Source organism: Pezoporus flaviventris, unplaced genomic scaffold (genome assembly GCF_033815535.1).
Source record: "Pezoporus flaviventris isolate CSIRO_AGI_PZ_B2104156 unplaced genomic scaffold, CSIRO_AGI_Pfla_v1 ptg000013l, whole genome shotgun sequence".
In the NCBI taxonomy this organism is placed as follows: Eukaryota; Metazoa; Chordata; class Aves; order Psittaciformes; family Psittacidae; genus Pezoporus; species Pezoporus flaviventris.
In genome coordinates this window covers 25,957,970-25,965,507 of record NW_026892561.1, presented here as the reverse complement: position 1 = coordinate 25,965,507, position 7,538 = coordinate 25,957,970, and the positions used below count along the sequence as shown (strand labels likewise).

Below are 7,538 nucleotides of genomic sequence, written 5' to 3'. Positions count from 1 at the left end.
AAAGCTAGTGAAGGGCCTGAAGCACAAGTCAGGAGTAGCTGAGGGAACTGGCGCTGTTCAGCCTGGAAAAAAAGAAAGCTCAGGAGGGACGATATTGCTCTCTACAACTACCTGAAAGGAGGTTGTAGCTAAGTGGAGGTTGGTCTCTTCTCCCAAGTAATATGGGATAGGAGAAGATTTGAGCCAGGGGAGGTTTAAATTGGCTATTAGGAAATATTTCTTCATCAAAAGGGTTGTCAACCATTGGAACAGGCTACCCAGGAACGTGCTTGAGTCACTGTCCCTGGAGGTAGATGTGGCACTGAAGGACATGGTTTAGTAGTGTGCTTGGCAGTGCTAGGTTAATGGTTGGAGTCGATGGTCTTAAAGGTCTTTTCAAACCTAAACAATTCTGTGATTCTAAAGAGGACTGTACCCATTTTAAAAATGTGGGGGAATGGTGGTTAAGAACAGCTCTTTTACATGGCTCTAAAAATTGTTATTATTTACAGGTTTTTTTAAATAATTTTCCATATTGCACAGACTTTGTGCACTTCTCTTTGTAAAGAAAAGCAGTTACTTTCCCCCAATAAACAGCTGAGCTTTATAACCAGATATCCCAGAGTTCAGCTGTGAATGCTCCTTAAAATATTGGGCTTACAAGTATTAGATCTTGAAACATATTTATATTAGAAATATCCACCAGGCTCCAGTTTTCAGATTTTCAAAATTGTTCTGTTCTCACTCAAACCCCAGCCTAAGTGTCCAAAGATCTCAGAAGCTGGTACTATGTTATTTTGAACATCTGGCTGAAGCTTGCTTACAGTCAGTGTTCCTAAAAGTGCTGCTGGGTGCTAAGCACTTTAAAATACACCCCTCAGAACTCCAGATGCAACATGTGTTATTCAAGATTGCAGGAGGGCTGTGACAAGCTGTCAGCCACAGAGGAACAAAATCCAGTCATGTGCCCTTTGTCCTTATTGCTGGTGAGAATAGAAAATTAGTAGATGTCATAAGTGAGTGTGTAGAAAGGGGAGGAAATCAAACTCTCATTTTGGGTGAGTGGATGTGGCAATGGACTGGTGGGCTAACACCTTTGGTCTTGACCTGACTTGAAACCTCTGAGAAGTGCCTTCACCCATTTTTTCTGCCTGCCCAATTTTTGCCACAATGTATCTATTAACTTCGTTGAAATTAAGATAATTACCTCTTCATATGGCTTTTTATATTGTCTACCAGGATAAGGACCCCAGCTTTACCTGGGGTTTTCTGACACAGCCTTAGTGCAAGCAGAGATAAAAATAGTACAGCACGATTGCACAGAATCTGAAATCTGAAATATTTCAGAACAGTTTGGGAACAGCTGTGCTATACTGGGCTCACAGCAGTTAGGTGTGTTATTGGTGTATGTAATTGTGCTTTCATGAACTGTTTTAATGGTGATTTTTTACTGCTCTCAAACTTTGGCAAAACTTGCAGCGCTAGTTGCACAAGCAGATTTTAAACATGGTACTTGTATTTGCACATGCAAATTACTGGATGGTGTATGCCTGTCCACATACTGCATGTGTTTATGTTGCATCTTTTAATATTATTATAGCATCTATGGGCTTCAGGGACAGAGCAGAATTTGCGCAAGCACCAGTTTGCCTCATGCTACAGTAACAGCAGAAATCAGCAGAGAGATACAGGCAGGTGGGGGAACATTAGTGCTCTCCGGGCTATGGTCCTGTGGGCAGCAGGTTCAGGTTGGTATTAGCACACTGGTGACCTATTTATTGCCTACTTTTTTGGGTTATTTGATAGGAGACCTTTTGCAGATGGTATCTACTCAAGTGAAAGGCACATCTCAAAGGTACTTTTGTTTTAAATCCTTGTGACTAGACCACAAAGATCAGACATGACCTGGAAATGGGTTGGCTTGATAATGAATGAATGATGTGGGGAGAAGGGACCCACACAGGTAATGAGAAATTTTTCACCTTCCAAAAAATCCTGCTTTTGTTGCTGCTTCATTTCACTGATTTATCAGGTTGATGATGTAACTTCCTGATTTCATGTGGAAGGATTGCTCTCTCAGCCCCTCTGCACTGCTAAAGAAGCTGGTTAAGTGCCGAGATGAAAATTTGTGCTCTTTTCTGGAAGGTGGTTGTATAGTTCTGTAACTACTGGAAAGTACCTGTGCATTGGGAGGGGGAAAACAAAAGATATTTGGATTTTATTGCTTTGATTTAAATAAAAAAGAGATTTCTCTGTAAGTGCAGGAGGTTCTTTGGTACTTAAGAAGGTTTTACAATGTTCTACCCAAGCAGCACTGAAACAGTAAATAAATGAATCACAGCAAAGTAACGAGTATGCAGGACAGGTGATAACAGCACAAAGCAGGCTGGTATAAAAATAAGTAAATAAATATAAAGAAAAATCCATGCATAAACATGGATGAAAAAGAGGAACCTGAAAGTGCAACTAAGATGACAGTCTTGGTCTAATGAGAAAGTATGTGTATTGGCATCCAAGGTTTGATTGTGTATCTAATAAAAGCAGTCAAATAAGATTATTTATCTCTCAAACTTTCCTAAAGTCTGGGGATGTCTGAAAGCAGGATTTTTGCTCAAAGGGTCATCTCAAATACTGTGTTGAACACAGCAGTATGATTACAGTGAAGAATTAGGAGATCCTAAAACACGCTGACAGCCCCTAACATGCCTTATTGTGCTCTGGTGCTCTAGCTCATATGGTACAGTCCAGAGGACCACCCACAGTTCATAACAGCCATAATGGAAAATTCTACCGGCTAGTCTAGCTAGGCATAATTGGATGGGCAAGAAATTGAGTTTTCCAGCTTTCAGAGCTGTTTACTTGACCTGTTTTAACTTTAGCTGAGATGGAATAATACTTTTCTCAAGGAAATATTCAGGCATTGTCACGTTTTAGCCTAATAAATATCTTCAGGAGTGTCTCTAAGATGTTCACATTTCTAATAGCAAAGAATACAAACTCTTCTGATGCTATAGATGAAATTCACAGTAGTTGTACAGCTAACAGCTCTTACACTGAACCAATTGAACTGCTTGAAAGTTTCATAGGAACCAACGTGGGTTTTTTTCACCATATCATTTGACCTGCTCTCTCCCACTCTGACGGCCCGCAATTTACTTCTTCTGACATATTGTTAATGCAAGTCCTGTTGTGCCAGTGTCACCTTGAATTATGTTTATTTTGAAAGCTTGTGGACATCCCTGTTGGTCTCCTCAGGGAAAAGCACTTTTGGACTGACTGCTGGGAATTGGTATTGGAGTGTTTACTTTGCTCCAAATCCAGCAGCTCTTTGGTCTGAAACCTGAGAACAGGCTACCAAGATATTTTTAAAAACAAATGTGTCTTAAGCCATAAGACATTTTAAGCAACATACCAGAGGCTCCAGAACTCAGAGCTGTTATGTTCATTCAATAAAATATCCATTTATGAGCCAAGGTAATAATAAGGAGGGTTTGCATCAGCGCAGTTTGTTTTGGATGGGTTATTGTCCATGCTATCCTTGGGTTCTGACAACTTTCTAACACTGCAGTTGGTCTGCATATTTCAGCTGAAAATCTATGCCATCCCAGTTTTGGAGTTATTGAAAAAGCCATCAAAAAGGTGCGAAGCTCAACATGAGAAGACCTCTCCCTGATTGTGTACTGATGCTTTGGGTGTTCCTTAGTGCCACAATGAGCCTTTGACATCCTAGATAGCATGGCACAGATTAAGTCAGCCTTAGACTGTTCTGATTTACACTTTCGTTATAATTCACTTATTCGGTCCCCAGAATAATTCTTTGACCATTCTAGTTCTGTGTCAGTCTGGCTTGAGGTTCTTTAACACCGCTAAAGCCAAACACTATTTTCTTAGCATTACTCTCACAAGTGAGGTTATTGGAGCTGTTGAATCTTTCAAACCATATTTTTGCAATGATCAGCATAGCAATAATTTTATTCATCAAAACCTGGAACTGCAGCATAAAAGACAGTTCTTGGTAATTTACATTTTTTAAAAAAATCACACAGTTATAAACCAGGAAAATAAAAAATTTTAAGACAAATTGAAAACATTTCTAGAAATTGAGTCAGTACCAGACTCTCTTCTCCACTCCTCTGCCTAGAGCCACACTTGTCTATTTGGACCCCAGGTGGGGTACCAGGACACATTGGAAGGAGCTCCTCTGGTCTTCCATGTTGATGAGAGTTTCTCTGACTTAGTGAGAAAATTACCTTGACTTCATGGCAACTGAATTAAGCTTTCTGCAGCTAAATAAAGGATCCTATTTTCCAGGCTTTTGTATAGTGTCTTTGAGCACTGCAAAATCTGTTCAGATTACTAAAAATAATAATTTCATCAAACTGATTTTTATTCCTTTATATTCTAGTTTAAAAAAATCAAACTGAGCAAAAAGCATAAACTCATCAAGCCTTAATCTAAAACAAAAGTTTGGAGCCAAATGTCTGTGTTCAATCTTTTCATTCTGTAAACAACAGTGTCCTACTAGACAGAGATAACACATAAGGGTTACAGATGACAACACATTCATGGCATCTGCATTCATTCTGAACATAATGGAAAAATAAATGTGTATTTACCAGTAATTAACATTTTAACTAGTGTTCAATGAAATCCATAATGTGATTAAAAATATAAAGAATTCCTAGATTGCAGGAAAGATCAATTACCAGAAAAAAAGCTACTAAAAAGTTGTCCTGAGGGATATAATGATAATAGTAATAATAGTAATAATAATATTAAAAAAATAAATAAATTAAAAGTCCCCTCCTCAGCGGGAAATGATTACACAGATATCCATGCCGATTGGTCAAATGTCAGAGAAGGATCCCATATACCCATAATAAACAATGTAACAAGCAGAGCCTTGAGAAAACAAGCTGGTCCTCAAGACAATAATCTTCATTGCTAGCACCCATCCGACAGGCTTCCAAGGAGTGAATGAGGTAAGCAAGATAATAGAAAGACCTACACAGCCAGGAGAAAAGTTCCCCATGTTCTAGTTTGAGTGGCCTTCAAAGGAGTAGAAAGAGGAGAGGTAAGAGGGGGCAAAGCAGTCATGTCCCCCTCTCCCCCTCAAAGAATGAAAAAGAAAGGAAAAGAATCCAACTTGCTCCTGCAGAAGCTGCCTAGCGACACACAACTAATTACTATGACTCATCCCCTGTTTGCAGATCTTGTTATCAGTAAAAATAATAATAAAATGAGCCCTAGCAGTCTGGATATCTGCAATTACAGTGTGAATTGCATGAGAGGATTATATGAAGTGCTCTTGGCGTGGAGGGTGGGGGACCAAGGCGCTTCAACTTGAGAGCACTAAGCAGCTGCTTTGGGGCTTTGCACCTGCTGCTCACCAGGCTGTTTTCACCTCTAGACGAAAACAGGCTTCTCTCTCTTCCTGTCTTGTTTCTTTTCACACAGCACACAAATGTAAAAACAGAGATGGATTTTTATTAAAAAAAAAAAAGGGGGGGAGAAAAAGAAATTGTCTTCTAAAAGAAGTTTCACTGAAGCAACATGAGAGGCATCTTATGGCAGTGAAGTGGAATCTGAAGATGGAGTGCAGGGCCACAGAAACAGGCAAGCCAGCTCCATTTTAATGCAGAGGCAGCAGACAGAGTGCGATCTGAGATTGGCAAAGTTTCAATGTAAATCCAGGGGGGCAAGGGGGATGGGGCTGGGATGAGAAGAAAGGACTCTTTTACTGTTTCATGCTTCTAAGTCCTGCCGATCAGCATAAGCTCAGCTCGACATTCTGGGAATAGCAATGAGGCACACACAACAATCAAAACACCCTAAATCTGTTTGATGATTCAGACACTTCGTGCATCTGCACCGACAAAATGGGACTTCAATTAAATAACTTGCAGATTTCCAGAGAGGGGGGAAAAAGTCGGGGGAACATGAGGATTTTTAATTAGTAACTCTGAATACAAGCCGGTTTTTTAATTAGGTGTTTGCACTACCACTTTATTCTTAAAGGGAGATTTGTAAGCGCGTGGGATTGTTGTGAAAGAAGATCCTGGACAGTTTGTTCCTCACATTTTGTTGCAACCTGCATTTGCTCCTAAACAGCTTTTCTTTAGCAAATGAAACTCAGCTACAATTCCAAGCAAGTTGTTCAAATTAAGGCCAAGATTTTTTTTTAAAGGTGTAAGTGCATGCATACATACACCCATAAATATATAGACAGATATGTGTAGTGTCCAGAATGTGTTTCAAGACCCTCTAGGAGTTTTCCTGTGTTTCTATGATTCAGATTACTCCCCGTGGCTAACCTAGTTATATATAACTGTACTGTAAATAGTATATCTATAACTGTACTATACACAGGGTATAAACAAAGATGATAGTAAAAGTTTGTTGCAGAGTTGAATGAAATTCCCATATGATTTTACTGCACTGCAGCCACAACTTTTTGAGCAAACCGCTAATGACTACAAGCTTCAGAGTCTGAAAAACGATGGGTGAAATCCCAGACTCTTTGAAGTCATTGAGAGCTTTTCATTGACTACTAGGGTCAGGATTCACACTCAGAATCTCGAGTGTGCTCTGGCATGGCACAGTGATGTATATGTCTCTCACACACACACACATGCACAGTGAACCTGCAAAATCTTCCTGTGAAAAGGCATTCTCTCTGTGGCAGTCCATGATTTTGGAGCCTTAGAAAACAGATCTGGTCTTTTTAATAGACTGACCACTGGTGACACTAGAATGAGGATGCTTCTGTGTTAATTTAAAAAATATAACCAAAGAGGAAGCTGTGACATTAACATATTTTTGAATCTTTATCTTTTGGTTCTTGGACAATTTTTGCTTTGACGAAACATTTACAATGATGTGGAAGAGATTAAAAGTTGGCTTTCTCCCCTTGCCCCCCTTTTTCCGAACAGGGATACAGCAAGGAGATCATATAAAGAGGGACCATGATCATTTATCCAAATGCAAACAAACCTAAGTATGAGGATTTACCACAGACTGACTTTCTTTTTTAAAAATTTATTTCATGTGTTAATACAAAGACTATTTAGCAAAAGTAGAATGAAGGGATTTGCATATGAATAGGAACCTAAAGATCAACGAGATCAACTCATTAGGGCCTGAACATCTAAACATACGAAAGTCAAAGAGGCCAGAGCTCAAGAGCCGGGCTGCTGAGATTCCCAGTGACTAATCCAAGCAAAGCTGGTAGTTTTAAACTTATCACTATTTTTCCTGCCTTAACTAAAAAAAAAAAAATCCTTTGCCTGACATCAAAGCTCAGTCCAAGTTAAATAGCCTAGCGATTGTGTCTGGGACTCAATTTCTTGCTTTGCCACAGGCTTTCCTCATGGTATTGGGCAAGTCTTTTAGGAGGGGATTTGTCTCACCTAGGAGTAGATGTCTTGAAGGGTGGGATTTTAACTACCTTGTCATCCAGTCTCTCTTTGCAGTCAGGGTAAAAATGGCGCTTTCCAAAGGGCTGTTCCCTCTTACTGTACTATCCCCTCCTAAGACAGTGTCTAAATCTCTGGCTGCAG

At 39.6% G+C, this 7,538-nt stretch overlaps 1 long non-coding RNA gene across 1 annotated transcript; it reads left to right on the top strand.

The window, feature by feature from the left end:
• The first annotated feature begins 1,600 nt into the window (after positions 1 to 1,600).
• LOC133268199 (uncharacterized) lies at positions 1,601 to 5,712 on the top strand. The gene is made up of 3 exons (XR_009742986.1): positions 1,601 to 1,727; positions 1,943 to 2,084; positions 5,437 to 5,712. It is a non-coding gene; the product is annotated as an uncharacterized LOC133268199 (long non-coding RNA).
• Positions 5,713 to 7,538: the final 1,826 nt, after the last annotated feature.